A 19,790-nucleotide genomic window follows, 5' to 3' on the forward strand; every position below is an offset into this window, starting at 1 on the left:
TTACTAAGTAGTATGTGCGCTGTTGTCTATGTTATGTAGACTTAAAACGCTGAAGCGTTTTTTTTTAATTGGTGAAATTTTTACTGGGGCACTGCAGATCTACAGTGGGGCACGTGCCCCAGTGAAATATGTCTGGCGACGCCCCTGGACTCATCTGGTCTTTTCGGGTTACCTGGTGCCCGCGGGCACCGCGTTGGTGACGCCTGATCTAACCTCTCAGGGGAATCGGACCTGCGATCCTTCAGTCTCAAGCTGCATCCACTCCTTGATGGTGACATGTACTTTTTTTTTGCAGCGAGAGCCAAAACAAGCAATAATATTATTGCTATACTGCTTCCAGCCACTGGAGACTGCTGTGATGCATTTGTATTTCAGTGAGGAGACACTTATTAGGCGCAAAAAACTATTTTCATGTATAACCTGTGACGCTTTGCTGGCATTGTGGTGTGGTTTTTGTTCTCTCGTGGATGCAGTTTGAGATGGACACAGCGTGAAGGTAAGAATGATGATTTATTTAACTATAAAAACGGACTAGGAAAAGAAAATACTTGCACGAAGGCACTACAAACAAAACCAACAGAACGCGCTAGCATATGAGCTAGGGTCAAACAACAGAATAGCGTGGAAGCTAAACTACACAAAGGTCTTTACCACAATGCGGGAATAGCGACGTCACCTGTTGCATGGAAGCAAATGAAAATCCGAGACCGAATGAAAAACAAGGGCAGACTTAAATAGAAGGGATAATCAAAAAGCAGGTGCGTGTGAAAAACCAAAGGCAGGTGACACAAATGGGTTACTATGACAATGGAAACAAAACAGGAAGTGCCACCAGGAACTAAGGAGTCAAATACTACAAGGATGTGATACGAAACAGAACAAAACCAGAATATGTCATGATCCGCTACTCGGATCATGACACAACCATGTTTAAAGACAAAACTTAGTGTCATTAGTATTAACATTTAACCCTTAAAGAAACGTTTTGCTTTGATTTATTTCTACAATGCCCACACTTTGAGACGGAGCATGTCAAGTGCAACTCTCGACGACTATTTAGCTTGTTACCTTCGTTCGTAATGAGCCAACAATAGCCATTCAAGAGGGGAGCCTTATCTCAGCTAGAACTCCATCCATCCATCCATTTTCTACCGCTTATTCCCTTTGGAGTCGTGGGGGGCGCTGGTGCCTATCTCAGCTACAATCGGGAACTAATTAATTTATTTCCGCAAATGTTGAACAGAAATTGGAGAACTGGTCTGTGCGCTCTCTGAACAAGTTGTATACACACAGAAAAATAATGAACTGCAGCCGGCCAATCACAGACGCAAGAGGGAGGAGCATAATTCATGCTTTGGATACTAAACAGGAAAGTGAAGATGACAAAATTAAACTAAATGCATCCCTGGAGAGCAGCAGAGTGTACAATGCATGATGAGTTTGAGAAATGTTGGCAGGTCTGCATCTGGAAACGAAATTCTTCAATAGTCACACTGTGTTGACTTAGGGCCTGACTTACTAAAGGTTTGCGTGTACTATAACACGTGCAAACTTGATAGCACACGCTAAGCTGGTCTACTAAACGTGAGCAAAGTGGATTGTGTTTGTTAGGTGAGCAGAAAAAGATGTGCAATCCATTTAGCGTCACTGTTTCCATTAAGATGTAAAATATACGCTGACCATCAAAGCTCACACAATACCAGGAGGAGAAATACATGAAAATAATTTAATTTTGTATTTAAAAACTTTAAATACATATACATTATACAATACAAGCAATGTGATTTATAAACACTCGCCACTGTTTTACGAGCACTATTTAGCATTTTATTTCGCACGTGTGTAAAGTACGTGCAAACTGACACACAGGACCGTGGGAAAGGCAATGGACAGAGAATCCTTCCTTATATGTGTGTGTGTCAACAAATATGGACTGTCAGAACATAAATAGTAGGCATGAAATCCATTCAGCAACCTCCTTTTATAATTGTATAGTTTCATGCTGGGTGACTTAAAGACGAATAGCACTTTTTTTGAGAATTTTGCCTATCGTTCACACATGGGTTTTTTTGTTTTTATTAATATTTTAATTTGTAATAGTCTGCTTGATCTAGGTGGCTAGCAATTCTGCAAATAAGAACGATCCATTCTGCCTCTAAATTGGTCTAAAATGCATCCAAATACCACCAACAATACTTCATTCACGTTCCGTAACCTGTATAATAACCAAACTGTAGAGACATGGTTATTGTGAGAGCGAACACTGAGGAACTCCTTTTCTAGTGTAGTAACACATTGCCTTGCGACATGCTAGAGCATTAGCCATAAGATAGATTCTGCATCAGCAGCCGAAAAGCTTTTGAGTTTATAATACACAACACAATGCGATAGGACAACAGTATGTACTGACTGAAAAACATGAACAATGCACCCCTTGTCGTTGGTCGGAAGTGAGTTTGTGTGTGTGTTTGCGTGTATGTGTGGGGGAAGGTGCCTTGCCGTGAACCTGCCTCCAATATATTTTTAATCACTGTATGTATCACTCATTATGTATTAGGGCTGGGCGATATGGCCTTTTCATGATATTACAATATTTCTAGGCCATTTCGCGTTACACAATATATATATATATATATATATATCGGTATTTTGCCTTCGCCTTGAAATAACACTTGATACATATAATCACAGCAGTGTGATGATTGTATGTGTCTACATTAAAACAGACTGCATTAATATATGCTCATTTTAAACTTTCATACAGAGAAGGAAATCACAACTAAAAAAAAAAAAAATAAAAATAAAAAATGTCATACTGTGTTGATCTGGAAATGTTTGCCTTGACATTTTGCGTGTGGCACCGAATGGAGATGTTGACATGCGCATGCCTGAAAACCCTCCCGGATTTTCCGTGAGACTCCCGAAATTCAGCACCCCTCCCGAAAACCTCCCGTTAGAAATTTTCTCCCGAAAATCAGCTGGAGCTGGAGGCCACGCCCCCTCCAGCTAAACCATGCACAGTTCGAGGCTTGAAAGGGAGGATTACAGGTGGATCTGACGGCATTTAAAGTAATTTTTAAAAACAACTGCTAATCCTCCTCCTTTTCGACTGGACGACCGCGGAGAATTAAAGTAGGAACACTCCGGAGGCAGAAGTTCATTAAGAGGGGCGGACTCACCGGCTCTCAGCCATGTTTCCGTCACACAGAGGAAGTCAAGTCTGCAGAAGGTGAAGAAATCCTTCGGGATAAACGTTTTGTTTGTCAAAGATCTTGCGTTCACAAGACCGAACCAGCACGTCCAAGGGCGCAGCTAATCCAGGTGGGGCCGACACACGTCCAAGGGCGCAGCTAATCCAGGTGGGGCCAGACACACAGCCCGCAGGTGGCGGGGAAGAGGAGCCACGAGGCGGGAAAGGAAGGCAGGAATCCGGCCAGGTGAAAAAGCTGACTGGGACGTCGAAAAAAACATCGAAGTTGATCATATCAGTGGGAAAGGGGCAAAGATCCAACAGTGTTTGGCAGTCATACTCAAGCAGTGAGCTGACAGGGACGAAAACAAAACAAAAACGAACAGCGCTGACAGCCAGAGACGGCAAAGCAAAGCACATACTGGCGCCATCTTCTGGAAACTCGGAAGTGATGTTACTCAAATAGTGAAAGGTAAGTGTTGTTGTTTTTTTTAGTAACCAGCAAGCACAATACAGTTAGTAGAACAACTGTGTTTTTATTACTGTGTATTTAATAGGTGCCGTCTGAAATTCAACTATTTATTTTATTTATATAATAAAACAAATATATATAGCTAGAATTCACTGAAAGTTACGTATTTCATACACACACACATATATATATATACATATACATATACATATATATATATATATACATATATATACATATACATATACATATATATACATATACATATATATACATATACATATATATATACATATACATATATATACATATACATATACATATATATACATATACATATATATATATATATATACATATACATATACATATATATATATATATATATACATATACATATATACATATATATATACATATATACATATATACATATATACATATATACATATATATATATATATATATATATATATATATATATATATATATATATATATATATATATATATATATATATATATATATATATAGGGCTTCACGGTGGCAGAGGGGTTAGTGCGTCTGCCTCACAATACGAAGGTCCTGCAGTCCTGGGTTCAAATCCAGGCTCGGGATCTTTCTGTGTGGAGTTTGCATGTTCTCCCCGTGAATGCGTGGGTTCCCTCCGGGTACTCCGGCTTCCTCCCACTTCCAAAGACATGCACCTGGGGATAGGTTGATTGGCAACACTAAATTGGCCCTAGTGTGTGAATGTGAGTGTGAATGTTGTCTGTCTATCTGTGTTGGCCCTGCGATGAGGTGGCGACTTGTCCAGGGTGTACCCCGCCTTCCGCCCGATTGTAGCTGAGATAGGCGCCAGCGCCCCCCGCGACCCCGAACGGGAATAAGCGGAAGAAAATGGATGGATGGATGGATATATATATATATGAAATACTCAAGTTGGTTAATTGGCTGTAAATATACTTTCCTCTTAACCACGACCCCCGCCCCAACCACGCCCCTAAACCACGCCTACTCCCCACCTTTGACCACACCCCCCACCCCCTACCTCCCGAAATCGGAGGTCTCAAGGTTGGCAATTATGGAATGCGGAGTAAGCACTCTTCATTCTCTAGCAGGTGACTTTTCCAATGATGAATGAATGAATGATCTTTATTGTCATTGTGCATGTACAGGTACAGGTCCAACGAAATTTAGGTTGCTTCCCTGAAGTGCTGTGCATTGAAAAAAAGAAGAAACCACCCAATATACAGAAACAACACAATATACACAATATGCAATATACAATCTGGCCTAAGACCACTCTAAGAGGCAATGTAAAAGAACAAGACAATAAAAAATATAAAGTGACTGGTAAAAACTGACTAGAGAGGAGAATGCTGATTCAAAGTGTGCTGAGGGGGTGGGAGTCAGTATTTCCTATCTCCTATGCTGTGCAGGCTTTTTATTGTGGATTGAATATGTAAATAAATATGGTAAATATTATCCAGTTGTCTTTTTTTTTTTTTTTACATTCCAGCTGCGTTTAGTGCAGTTATGGCCCGGGGGTAGAAACTGTTCTTGAGTCTATTTGTGGGGGTTCGCATGGTTCTACATATTTGCAGTAATGCTACTTTTGGTAGCAACGCTTGAAAAATTAAGCCAAACTACAACCAGACAATGGACCCCCTGCTGTTTTTGTTGGGAATTAATTCTTCCTTCATTTGTTACCAGATTCACACCTTCTTTCTCTTGTATTACCGCTCACACTGCTGCGCTAACATCACAGCTACCGTTACCCATGCTGCTACCTCTCTGCTTCGCGAGGGCGTATATGTATGTGACGTATGACGTGACAGTATGTGACGTGTGTAAGAAGCTGCGCTTGCTGTCTGTGAGAAGGAGAGAAAAGACAGTGGGAAGAGCCTGTAGTGTAATGCCCAAAGCTAAAAGCAACTGCGTGAGAACATATACTCGAATATCACGATATAGTAATTTTCTTTACAAACCCGCGATATATCAAGCATAGCGATATATCGCGCAGCCCTATTATGTATTATTCCAACTGTTTGTTCTTTGGTGTAACATGCTAAGTTCATAAGTGTACTTTCGTATTTAGTTTCTCATATTTTTACACAATAACTCAGATATGTTAACACTAGCAAGCAGTAAAGAATATGGAGTGATTTTTCTGTCCAGAAATTGTTTCTACATATTAACTATTGACATAATTATTGCCACTTTATGTTGTATGTAAGATTTCCAGTTCATTTTCTCATCTATTATTACACCAGAAATGTGGTTTATTTTACTATTTCAATGTGTATTTGTGTTTGACTTTCTCTTCTACTCTTACTGAATTCCATCCATCCATCCATTTTCTACCGCTTATTCCCTTTCGGGGTCGCGGGGGGCGCTGGCGCCTATCTCAGCTACAATCGGGCGGAAGGCGGGGTACACCCTGGACAAGTCGCCACCTCATCGCAGGGCCAACACAGATAGACAGACAACATTCACACTCACATTCACACACTAGGGCCAATTTTAGTGTTGCCAATCAACCTATCCCCAGGTGCATGTCTTTGGAAGTGGGAGGAAGCCGGAGTACCCGGAGGGAACTCACGCATTCACGGGGAGAACATGCAAACTCCACACAGAAAGATCCCGAGCCCGGATTTGAACCCAGGACTGCAGGACCTTCGTATTGTGAGGCAGACGCACTAACCCCTCTGCCACATTATTTAAATTTCACTGAGATTAAAAGATAGTATGTTTGTGTCAAACCGTCTCTTTAATTTGATTATTTCTTCTGTTATTATTTGTATTAGCTTTTATAAGTTCTCTCCTAAACAAAACACAGATGATGTGTGGTGCTTACCTGGCACAAGACGCTGTAATCGGTGGCTCTCCACTGTTGACGGCGAACCTTCACTTTCCATACTTGTCTTTTTTCCGGGTTGTGGGGAAAGCGATGTAAAATCTTTCCACTATTCTCGCGGGTGGAACAGCCCCAAGCTGAACAAAAAAGGCATTTATACTTGTTAGAAAACGAACAGACACACAGTATCCGCTCAAAGTTAGTAGCAGTAATGGCACCCTGTAGTTAATGAGTGCCCATTGAGGAGATTACTTTAAAGGCCTACTGAAACCCACCACTACCGACCACGCAGTCTGATAGTTTATATATCAATGATGAAATATTAACATTGCAACACATGCCAAAACAGCCTTTTTAGTTTACTAAATTGTAATTGTAAATTTCCCGCTAAGTGTCGTGTTGAAAACGTCGCGGTACGAAGACACGTGCGTTTGACGTCTCGGGTTGTAGCGGAGATTATTTTCTAGCCCGATCCAAGATATAAGTAGTCTGCTTTAATTGCATAATTACACAGTATTCTGGACATCTGTGTTACTGAATCTTTTACAATTTTTTCAATTAATAATGAAGAAGTCAAAGTAGAAAGATGGAGGTGGGAAGCTTTTAGCCTTTAGCCACACAAACACATCCGGTGATTCCTTGTTTAAAATTCCCAAAGGTGAAGCTTTACTATGGAACAGAGTGGTCAAGCGAACATGGATCCCGACCACATGTCAACCGGTAGTTTCGGTGAGAAGATTGTGGTAATAAGTTGGCTCTTACCGGAGACATCAGCGGAGCTTCTGTCCTGCTGCAGCTGTGTGACTTCCCTCAGAGACACTGGCGGTCAACACACCTGGGGCCACACCCCTCCGACTTTTAGGTACTATTTAATCTCACCAAAACACTAGCAACACAATAGGCAGATAAGGGATTTTTCAGAATTATCCTAGTAAATGTGTCTAATAACATCTGAATCGCTCCCACTGCAATCGCCTTTTTTTTTTCTCGTCCTTCATTTTAAATTTCCTCATCCAGGAATCTTTCATCCTCGCTGAAATTAATGGGGAAATTGTCGCTTCCTCGGCCCGAATAGCTCTAGCTGCTGGTGGCCATGATTGTAAACAATGTGAGGATGTGAGGAGCCCTACAACCTGTGATGTCACGCGCACATCGTCTGCTACTTTCGGTAAAGGCAAGGCTTTTTTATTAGCGACCAAAAGTTGCGAACTTTATCGTCGATGTTCTCTACTAAATCCTTTCAGCAAAAATATGTCAATATCTCAAAATGATCAAGTATGACACATAGAATGGACCTGCTATCCCCGTTTGAATAAGAAAATCTCATTTCAGTAGGCCTTTAAAGGAGTTGGCTATACTCTATACACAACTCTGGACTAAACTTTCCTCCATCGCCACCTGTTGGTGATGGTGCATGTCCAACTCCGTCAGCTTGACACCATTGTACTTTAGGCTCTTTGTAAAAGCTATGGACGTTTCCTCCAATAGGCTGCCCAGGAGTTACATCAAAACAAGTAGTACAAGGCACAAGCACACTAAAGTGTTACATTATTAAACAGTCAGCACTTTCATCTTTGTGAATGAGGTTTTTTTTTTTTTTTTTTTTTTTAACATTAAATGTCATTAGAATGTACAAATGAAGTCATGAATTTAAAGCGAGGCAGTGTGTGTGTCAGGTGCAGACAAAGTGAGTCATTAGCAGATAAAGTGTGTTGTGATTGTGATGAGAAAGTGCCGAATGAGCTAAATAAAAGGTCCTCATTAAACAAGTACCAGACGCTCTTGAGGGAGACGAGCGAGGACAAACTGAGTGTGTAGAGTAGTGACGACAACAGGAGGAGACACACTTTAAAACCAATAGGACGAGTGGTTTGGGACTCTTGCACGAGAGCAGGACGGGGAGTAACGTTTCAAACTGAGTTTGTAGGCGCAGTCACAAGGAGAAGAAAAAAAACAACAGAGCGATGATGATGTGAGGAAGGACAAACTTTGTTATCTTTGCAAAACAAAAGCAGAACCAGAAGCCAACACCAGATCTTCTCCATCTCTGCTTTAATGGACGACTTTCATCCCCCAGGCGAGCTGACGCAGGCTTTACTAGCGCCGCCATTACTCTCTTTCCTTCTCCTTAGCGCCCTTGGAAGAGTCTGGAAGGTTTCTAGCACAATGCTGCATCTAAACGCTCTGCGTCCACATTTCACCAGCTTTATACTTGTGGGGGTTTCAGAAATTATTTTATTATTCGCTGCCTCTCTCACGTTGTCCACACTGACTGCAGAAGCTTCACTTCACTGTGCGTCCAATCAAGCGTGAGATTGGATTCCGAGCTCGACAAGAGAGGGGGATGGGGGTGGTCGAGGCCTAAGGACCAGCGAGCATCTCTGACTGACTGACAGCTTCTCTCAACCTCAGCAAAATAAGACCAGACCAGACATTCTGCCATGAGAAATGATCTTTGGACACAGAGGTTAGGATTGAGGTCAGATTATGCTGCACTAGTGAGGGAAGAAAGCTGGGAAAGGTCTGATCCAGGAAAAAGTATCACAGAGAAGTGACATGGACACCTCACTCACTACTAGACCATGAAGGAAAAAACTACAGTGGGTTGCCATTATTGCAAAAACAACGCAAATGATGGCCATTACCATTACATGCCTACTTTTTAAACTATAACCCCTAATATATACCTCACACATGTATTAAACAACATTTAGTACAGTGGGGCAAAAAAGTATTTAGTCAGCCACCGATTGTGCAAGTTCTCCCACTTAAAATGATGACAGAGGTCTGTAATTTTCATCATAGGTACACTTCAACTGTGAGAGACAGAATGTTAATAAAAAACACATTGTAGGAATTTTAAATAATTTATTTGTAAATTATGGTGGAAAATAAGTATTTGGTCACTTCAAACAAGGAAGATCTCTGGCTCTCACAGACCTGTAACTTCTTCTTTAAGGAGCTCTTCTGTCCTACACTCGTTACTTGTATTAATGGCACTTGTTTGAACTCGTTATCCGTACAAAAGACACCTGTCCACAGCCTCAAACAGTCAGACTCCAAACTCCACTATGGCCAAGACCAAAGAGCTGTCGAAGGACACCAGGAAAAAAATTGTAGACCTGCACCAGACTGGGAAGAGTGAATCTACAGTAGACAAGCAGCTTGGTGTAAAAAAATCAACTGTGGGAGCAATTATCAAAAAATGGAAGACATAGAAGACCACTGATGATCTCCCTCGATCTGGGGCTCCACGCAAAATCTCATCCCGTGTGGTCAAAAAAATCATGAGAACGGTGAGCAAAAATCCCAGAACCACACGGGGGGACCTGGTGAATGACCTGCAGAAAGCTGGGACCAAAGTAACAAAGGTTACCATCAGTAACACACTAGGCTGACAGGGAATCAAATCCTGCAGTGCCAGATGTGTCCCCCTGCTTAAGCCAGTGCACGTCCAGGCACGTCTGAAGTTTGACAGAGAGCACATGGATGATACAGCAGAGGATTGGGAGAATGTCATGTGGTCAGATGAAACCAAAATATAACTTTTTGGTAGGAAGAAGAATACTGAGTTGCATCCCAAGAACACCAAACCTACTGTGAAGCATGGGGGTGGAAACATCCTGCTTTAGGGCTGTTTTTCTGCTAAGGGGACATGACGATTTATACGTGTTAGGGAAAGAATGAATGGGGCCATGTATCGTGAGATTTTGAGCCAAAACCTCCTTCCATCAGTGAGAGCTTTGAATGGTTGACCAAATACTTATTTTCCACCATAATTTACAAATAAATTATTTAAAATTCCTACAATGTGAATTCCTGGATTTTTTTTTCACATTTTGTCTCTCAAATGTTGAAGTGTACCTATGATGAAAATTACAGACCTCTGTCATCATTTTAAGTGGGAGAACCTGCACAATCGGTGGCTGACTAAATACTTTTTTGTCCCACTGTATATAGGTACAGTACTCACCACCAAGGGACGATGATGAAATACGGTGGATAAAACAGATGCAAATGTAGGATGTGAGGAGCTCCAAAACCCGTAACGTCACGCGCACATCGTCTGCTACTCCCGGTAAAGGCAAGGCTTTTTTTATTAGCGACCAAAAGTTCCGAACTTTATCGTTGATGTTCTCTACTAAATCCTTTCAGCAAAAATATGACAATATCACGAAATATTCAAGTATGACACATAGAATGGACCTGCTATCCCCGTTTAAATAAGATAATCTAATTTCAGTAGGCCTTTAATGCTGACTCGAGACGATTTGTAATTAAACTAAAAAATAACAAATGTTTTTCTTCTACGCTGCTTAAGCCTTTGCTAAAGGTCACCATCGGCCCACACACACACACACACACACACACACACAAAACCTGATTTTAAAATGAGTTAACACAGTTAGAGTTAAACACTTTCTCCCATCAGTGTTTTGACACGGAAAGGTCATGCGATTTTTCCAATGTCTTTTTTTTTTCTCCAAATGGGAAAAAATTGTGCCGCTTCGGCCCGTCGAGCTAAATGTCAGCAGTCATCTGTTTTTCCGAAAGCTCCGCCCCTCCTGGTAATTAGTTACTCCAGGCAGTGAATTAGTTAGCAGTGACGAGGCCTTCGTAATGTTTGTGGGGAAATTAGTTTGTGGGGAAATTAGCTCAAGCGCTAACCACTAATCAATCAGCCGTGTAGCGCTTTAATGCCTGCAGGTTCAAAGGGTTAACGAGCTATTCAAAATTCAAAATCATTTAAAACAATGGAGATAAGATTTTAAATAGCTCTTTCTTTTAACCTTTTTTTTAACCTTCTGTTAGATTTGTATATCTCCTCCGTGGCACTAAACAGAGTGGGTCGTTACACTCATTTATAAGACTAATTAACTGCTAATATCGCCGTTTATTTGCTGCAGAAATGACTGCAGGCTGACCCTGCAAAGGCAAAAAAATAATGTGTCATCTGTTTGGTTTTCGTGCTAATGAACAAAGAGTGAAATGAAAGCTGACAGTTATTTGCCACTCAACAGTTCAAGGTGTTAATTGTGATGTAATGAATGCAGAGTGACGAGCTCGCCGACTTTCCAATCAACTCTTGTAAAAAAAATATATATATAACAGGCGCCAAGTTCTATTAGGTCTTATAATAAAAGCCAATAAGGCTCCAAATTGTTCTTTTTAAAGTCAAACCATAAACTTTTAAAGTCACTGCAGCATAGTGCCTGCGATAATCGTATGCTAAGCTAACGTGGCTAAATGGTGTGGAGGGTTAGCAGTAAGCAGATTATCATGTCAGTTGGAGTGACTTGGTGGCATACAATGAATAAAAATAAAAAGTTAAATATATCTAAAAAATATTGAACTAGATAGCTAATAAAACATGCACAATTTCCACCATAGAAAATAACGTACACATAAAATTATCGGTTACAAGATCAAACTGTGTCCATTAGGGGTGTGGTGAAAAAAATCAATTCGAATTTGAATTGCGATTCTCACGTTGTGCGATTCAGAATCGATTCTCTTTTTTTTTTTAATCGATTTTTTTATCTTATTTTTTTTTAATCAATCCAACGAAACAATACGCAAAAATACCATAACATTGCAATCCAATTCCAAAACCAAACCTGACCCAGCAACAGTCAGAACTGCAATAAACAGAGCAATTGAGAGGAGACACAAACACGACACAGAACAAACCAAAAGTAGTGAAACAAAAATGAATATAATCAACAACAGAAATAATATTAATTATAATTTCAGAATAGCAGTGATTAAACATCCCTTATTGACATTATCATTAGACATTTATATATATATATATATATAAAAAAAAAGAACAATAGTGTCACAGTGGCTTACACTTGCATCGCATCTCATAAGCTTGACAACACACAGTGTCCAATGTTTTCACAAAGATAAAATAAGTCATATTTTTGGTTCATTTAATAGTTAAAACAAATTTACATTATTGCAATCAGTTGATAAAACATTGTCCTTTACAATTATAAAAGCTTTTTACAAAAGTCTACTACTCTGCTTGCATGTCAGCAGATTGGGGTAGATCCTACTGAAATCCTATGTATTGAATGAATAGAGAATCCTTTTAAATCGGGAAAAAAATTGTTTTTGAATCGAGAATCGTGTTGAATTGAAGAAAAAAAAATCGATTTTGTATCAAATCGTGACCCCAAGAATCAATATTGAATCGAAACGTGGGACACCCAAAGATTCGCAGGCCTAGTGTCCATGATAAACCCTTCATTAACTGCACGGGGAACATTTTATTTCTTAACCGTCACTTGAATGTCCAACCTTTTTTTGTGTGACATAAAAAGCGTTTTTGCTGAATTCTGTATTGTACAACTACAGGGGCAGTTGATATAAGAGATTCTGCTGTCATCTGTTTGCAAGATGCCGACCTTGATGTGTCGTTTTTATGTAAACATTGTCATTAGTCAAGCAAATGCAGCACTAATGACCTTTTCTAATGGAGTCAACGCGCTGCCTCCACTTCCTGCTGAGTTCCTCTCATCCGACGTTCTTTCCATCATGGCCTTCTTCTCTCTTCACGCCATTATTCCATCATTATGATCCTCTCCTGTGGGAAGGAAGGATCATAGCAACTGGGGGTTAGAGCGCAGAGAAGGTGAGAGAACATGGAATCACAGCAGGACATTAAGCATGAAATAAAAACAATACATAACCCCAGTAGAAATGTATGACCTTGCTATATTTACAGTGCATGTATTCACGCTAATAAAGGATGTTGTATTGCGTAACATAATTAAGGTAATTAGCACACAGAGAAGACATCAAAACAAGAAACCTGGGGAAAAATGTCCACTTAAGAATATTATCTGATGTGAAAAATGCCCACTTAGAATAATATCTAATGTGTAAAACAGAATCAGAATTTTATTGGCCAAGTATGTTTAACGCACGAAGCCTCAGTGAGTGTGTGGCATACTCACTAGATGTATAGACATTGCACTGATACTGTGTTGTTTCATAATGCTCATCCTCCCTCCGATGAATTAAAGATGTACTACGTTTGAGCTGAAAATAAGATTGTTAGCTAAAAAATAGTAAACAAAGAAGAATAACATTTACCTTAATTGGCACCAAGAGTTCAAAATGATCCCACTCATTGCAAATATTTCCTTTATCTTGGGATGTCAAACCTACGGCCTGCAAACCGTTTTTTTCCGGCCCGCATGATGAGTTTGCCAAGTATTAAAATGAGCTGCATTTTTTTTTTTTTTGCAATGAAAGAAACTGCTGTTCTAAATGTGTCCACTGGATGTCCCAATAGCAATTCCGTTAGGACTAGCAAGAGGTACAAAGTCAATCAATCAATCAATGTTTACTTATATAGCCCTAAATCACTAGTGTCTCAAAGGGCTGCACAAACCACCACGACATCCTCGGTAGGCCCACATAAGGGCAAGGAAAACTCACACCCAGTGGGACGTCGGTGACAATGATGACTATGAGAACCTTAGAGAGGAGGAAAGCAATGGATGTCGAGCGGGTCTAACATGATACTGTGAAAGTTCAATCCACAATGGATCCAACACAGTCGCGAGAGTCCAGTCCAAAGCGGATCCAACACAGCAGCGAGAGTCCCGTTCACAGCGGAGCCAGCAGGAAACCATCCCAAGCGGAGGCGGATCAGCAGCGCAGAGATGTCCCCAGCCGATACACAGGCAAGCAGTTCATGGCCACCCGATCGGACCGGACCCCCTCCACAAGGGAGAGTGGGACTTTGAAGAAAAAGAAAAGAAACAGCAGATCAACTGGTCTAAAAAGGGAGTCTATTTAAAGGCTAGAGTATACAAATGAGTTTTAAGGTGAGACTTAAATGCTTCTAATGAGGTGGCATCTCGAACCTTTACCGGGAGGGCATTCCAGAGTACTGGAGCCCGAAATGAAAATGCTCTATAGCCCGCAGACTTTTTTTGGGCTTTGGGAATCACTAATAAGCCGGAGTCCTTTGAACGCAGATTTCTTGCCGGGACATATGGTACAATACAATCGGCAAGATAGGATGGAGCTAGACCGTGTAGTATTTTATACGTAAGTAGTAAAACCTTAAAGTCACATCTTAAGTGCACAGGAAGCCAGTGCAGGTGAGCCAGTACAGGCGTAATGTGATCAAACTTTCTTGTTCTTGTCAAAAGTCTAGCAGCCGCATTTTGTACCAACTGTAATCTTTTAATGCTAGACATGGGGAGACCCGAAAATAATACGTTACAGTAGTCGAGGCGAGACGTAACAAACGCATGGATAATGATCTCGGCGTCTTTAGTGGACAGAATGGAGCGAATTTTAGCGATATTACGGAGATGAAAGAAGGCCGTTTTAGTAACGCTTTTAATGTGTGCCTCAAAGGAGAGAGTTGGGTCGAAGATAATACCCAGATTCTTTACCGTGTCGCCTTGTTTAATTGTTTGGTTGTCAAATGTTAGAGTTGTATTATTAAATAGAGTTCGGTGTCTAGCAGTAAAGTGTGGCTGGGGCTCCTCTCCCTCGACCCGAAATTGTTATGATCCGCCTCCCAGATCATATATGGTTTTGGGTTTTGAGGCCTTTTTGTGTTTCTTGATTATTTTTTGACTCTTCCGATCCCTGGTTTGTGCACTTCCTTGTTTTGTCTGCTTACCTTGGTTTCACATTTGTCCCACCTGCTCTTGTTTTTAAACGCACCTCAGTTTGATTGTTTGCTTGAGTATTTAAGCCTGTTTTCGACCTCAGTTCTTCCTGGATGTTTTGTTTTGCGGTAAGCAACAGTCACGTTGGCCTTTTCTTATCTCTTGTACCTTTGCTAAGTAGCTCCTTAGCTTCTGTGCGCTCGGCACGCTCTTCTTGGACTGCATGCTAAGTTTAGCGTTAGCGTTAGGCACGCGCTTTATTTTGACTTTTGTACAAGTGTTATTTTATCATTTTTATATCAAACCACGCTCTTACCTGCTATCCCTGCCTGTCTGGTCCTCGTGCATCTTGGGGTGACATCACGTGCATACAAAATGCGTTCCCGACGTAACAACAATAACCTTAAAATCTGCCGTTTTATGTCTTCTGCTTCGAACACATTGTTAGTTGGCACCCTTACTCCCCCATAATGTCTGTCAAAAACGAGAAAACTCGACCCTTTTGAATAGTTTTTAAGTCCTTGATAAGTGGGAGATTTGATACCTAGAAGAGTTTACATTTTGTGTTTTGAAACTGCACCAATTTTCTTAGAATTTTCAACAAACTTGAAGTGTTTTGTCCAGATGATTATTTGTGAGTTGCACATTTTCATGAGCTTGTTCTTTTTCGGGCCAAAGTAAAATAAAGAAAACAACCTGGAGTTGTTTTTATTTTTAAGTTCTCATGCCATGATTTTACCATTCCGGCCCACTTACAAAATATAAATGTAAGTTCATAAACTGTGAAAAGAAATGCAACAATGCAATATTCAGTGTTGACAGCTCGATTTTTTGTGGACATGTTCCATAAATATTGATGTTAAAGATTTCTTTTTATGTGAAGAAATGTTTAGAATTAAGTTCATGAATCCAGATGGATCTCTATCACAATCTCCAAAGAGGGCACTTTAAGTTGATGATTACTTCTATGTGTAGAAATCTTTATTTATAATTGAAACACTTATTTATTTTTCAAAAAAATTTCAGTTTATTTTTATATCTTTTTTCCCAAATAGTTCAAGAAAGAACACTACAAATGAGCAATATTATGCACTGTTATACAATTTAATAAATCAGAAACTGATGACATAGTGCTGTTTTTTACTTCTTTATCTATTTTTTTCAACCAGAAATGCTTTGCTCTGATTAGGGGGTACTTGAATTAAAAAAATGTTCACAGGGGGTACATCACTGAAAAAAGGTTGAGAACCACTGGTCTAGAGATTTAAACCTTGAATAATAATAAAAATAATAATACTGAATAATGACACGTTTTATATTTCTTGGACCAAAACCCTTTAGGGTCCCTGGGATCAAACCTGAGTGGAGGCCTAACTGTGTATTTTTCATACATATATTGTATTGGTTTTTAAAATAAAAATTATCAAAATGGCTCCTGCTTGCTTTGATTTTTCAGTGTGCGGCCCTCAGGGTAAAAAGTTTGGACACCCCTGGCTAAAAGGCTTCAGGTGATGATGCCCCAAAATATATTAAAAAACAACTCATGTGCTTCCCAAAACAAAAGCAACATTCGACATGTACACATTAAAAGATGCTCATAGTTATTTACAATATTATGTAGACGTAACATTACATAACATTCTTGTTAAAACAACATAGCTGACAATATGTAACACATTCCAACTGCTTCTCTCAAAAACGAACAATATCCCCTAAAATGTGTGGAAATATCGACACGTGGATTGAGGATGGAAGACGCTGTTGTAAGAATGTTTGTACTTACTGAATCGTGGCCTAAATGAGGGAATTAGGAATTTATTCTGGAAAAATGGAGCCCATTTAGACTTCACCTGTCCGGCTGATTAGCTAGCGTGGCTAACAGCTGGCGAAATGGCGGCGCTCAGAGGAATACATCTTCTTCTCTTTCAGTTTTATCATTTCTTAAATGCATTACTGCTACGGTTTTTGATTTAAATAAATGACAATGTAGAACAATTCCACTCTGCTTGAAGAGGCAAAACATTACGGAGCTCCTAAAGAAACAAGGGAAAAAAATGTTTTGCGAGATCTCGCAATATCTCGCGATACTTTGGGGGATTTTTTTTTCCCCCCTATATTTATGACACATTTGTGCTTTGTTTTAAAGATGTGTTATTTGGATTTACACTGTATGAAAAACATATTTGAACGTGAATTTTACCTTTGGAACCTCATTATACTATTGGCTAAGTTTGATATTCATAAAGTTTCTCAATATCCGACCTGTTTTTGTGCCTTTAAAAAAGAATGAGAACTCCACGTTAAAACACTCTCTACTTCTAACAACCAAAAATCTGTGAAAAATATGATGGTGTGTTACGAATTTAAATTATTTACTGAACTTGTGTGGGCCTATGGCTTAACACTTTGTTATAAACATACACAGACATTAAAATATATATATATATATATATATATATATATATATATATATATCCATCCATCCATCTTCCGCTTATCCGAGGTCGGGTTGCGGGGGCAGCAGCCTAAGCAGGGAAGCCCAGACTTCCCTCTCCCCAGCCACTTCGTCCAGCTCTTCCCAGGGGATCCTGAGGCGTTCCCAGGCCAGCCGGGAGACATAGTCTTCCCAACGTGTCCTGGGTCTTCCACGTGGCCTCCTACCGGTTGGACGTGCCCTAAACACCTCCCTAGGGAGGCGTTCGGGTGGCATCCTGACCAGATGCCCGAACCACCTCATCTGGCTCCTTTCGATGTGGAGGAGCAGCGGCTTTACTTTGAGCTCCTCCCGGATGACAGAGCTTCTCACCCTATCTCTAAGGGAGAGTCCCGCCACCTGGCGGAGGAAACTCATTCCGGCCGCTTGTACCCGTGATCTTATCCTTTCGGTCATAACCCAAAGCTCATGACCATAGGTCAGGATGGGAATGTAGATCGACCGGTAAATTGAGAGCTTTGCCTTCCGGCTCAGCTCCTTCTTCACCACAACGGATCGGTACAACGTCCGCATTACTGAAGACAACGCACCGATCCGCCTGTCGATCTCACGATCCACTTCCATAAACATATATATATATACATACATACATACATTTACAAGAACTTTAAAATGTCACGAGGGAGGTGCTGGACATTGAGTCCGAGTGGACCATGTTCCGCACCTCTATCATCGAGTGGGCTAATTGGAGCTGTGGCCGCAAGGTAGTTGGTGCCTGTCGTGGTGGTAATCCTAGAACCCAGCGGTGAGGGATGCCGTCAAGCTGAAGAAAGAGTCCTATCGGGTTCTTTTGGCTCATAGGACTCCAGAGGCAGAGGAAAGGTACCGACAGGCCAAGCGAAGTGCGGCTTCAGCAGTCGCAGAGGCAAAATCTCTGACATGGGAGGAGTTCGGGGAAGCCATGGAAAACGACTTCCGGAAGGCTTCGAAGCGATTCTGGACCACCATCCGCCGCCTCAGGAAGGGCAAGCAGTGCACTGTCAACACCGTGTATGGTGAGGATGGTGTGCTGCTGACCTCTACTGCGGATGTTGTGGATCGGTGGAGAGAATACTTCGAATACCTCCTCAATCCCACCAACACTTCTTCCTATGAGGAAGCAGTGCCTGGGGAATCTGTGGTGGGCTCTCCTATTTTTGGGGTTGAGGTTGCTGAGGTAGTTAAAAAGCTCCGCAGTGGCATGACCCCGGGGGTTGATGAGATCCGCCCGGAGTTCCTTAAGGCTCTGGATGCTGTGGGGCTGTCTTGGTTGACAAGACTCTGCAGCATCGTGTGGACATCGGGGGCGGTACTTCTGGATTGGCAGACCGGGGTGGTGGTCCCTCTCTTTAAGAAGGGGGACCGGAGGGTGTGTTCCGACTATCGTGGGATCACACTCCTCAGCCTTCCCTAGTAAGGTCTATTCAGGTGGACTGGAGAGGAGGCTACGCCGGATAGTCGAACCTCGGATCCAGGAGGAACAGTGTGGTTTTCGTCCTGGTCGTGGAACTGTGGACCAGCTCTATACTCTCGGCAGGGTCCGTGAGGGTGCATGGGAGTTTGCCCAACCAGTCTACATGTGCTTTGAGGAGCTCAAAGTAAAACCGCTGCTCCTCCACATCGAGAGGAGCCAGATGAGGTGGTTCGGGCATTAGGTCAGGATGCCACCCGAACGCCTCCCTAGGGAGGTGTTTCGAGCACGTCCGACCGGTAGGAGGCCATGGGGAAGACCCAGGACATGTTGGGAAGACTATGTCTCCTGGCTGGCTTGGGAATGCCTCGGGATCCCCCGGGAGGGGCTGGCCGAAGTGGCTGGGGAGAGGGAAGTATGGGATTCTCTGCTTAGGCTGCTGCCCCCACGACCCGACCTCGGATAAGCGGAAGAAGATGGATGGATGGATCTCGGACGTCTGGTCACTTATAGCATATAAGATATTCTATTACTGTTAAAAAAACTATGAATAATAAAACACGCCAAAACATGTGTCCTTCATCATAGATATACGTATGACAAAATAATGTGTGAAAATCAGTGGTATTCAGTGAGGTAAGATGAATTAAACGCGCTGACAGTTCATGGCTCCTGCCAAATGGATTGCACTGAGTGGAGCGGATCACCACTCCAAGATGGCGGCCCCGCGTCTCGTCAG

At 41.4% G+C, this 19,790-nt stretch overlaps 1 long non-coding RNA gene across 3 annotated transcripts in view; it reads right to left on the reverse strand.

Moving 5' to 3' along the window:
• LOC133568702 (uncharacterized) overlaps window positions 1-17,444 on the reverse strand; it is a 91,617-nt gene extending 74,173 nt beyond the window's left edge. The window contains exons 1-3 of one of the 3 annotated variants that reach the window (XR_009809650.1): window positions 16,951-17,444; window positions 12,996-13,114; window positions 6,523-6,659 (exon numbers count right to left, since the gene is read on the reverse strand). This is a non-coding gene — a long non-coding RNA (uncharacterized LOC133568702). The remainder of the gene's footprint in view (window positions 1-6,522; window positions 6,660-12,995; window positions 13,115-16,950) is intronic. The other 2 variants (XR_009809649.1, XR_009809651.1) reach the window with 2 other exon arrangements.
• Window positions 17,445-19,790: the final 2,346 nt, after the last annotated feature.

Source organism: Nerophis ophidion, linkage group LG14 (assembly GCF_033978795.1).
Source record: "Nerophis ophidion isolate RoL-2023_Sa linkage group LG14, RoL_Noph_v1.0, whole genome shotgun sequence".
NCBI lineage: Eukaryota > Metazoa > Chordata > Actinopteri > Syngnathiformes > Syngnathidae > Nerophis > Nerophis ophidion.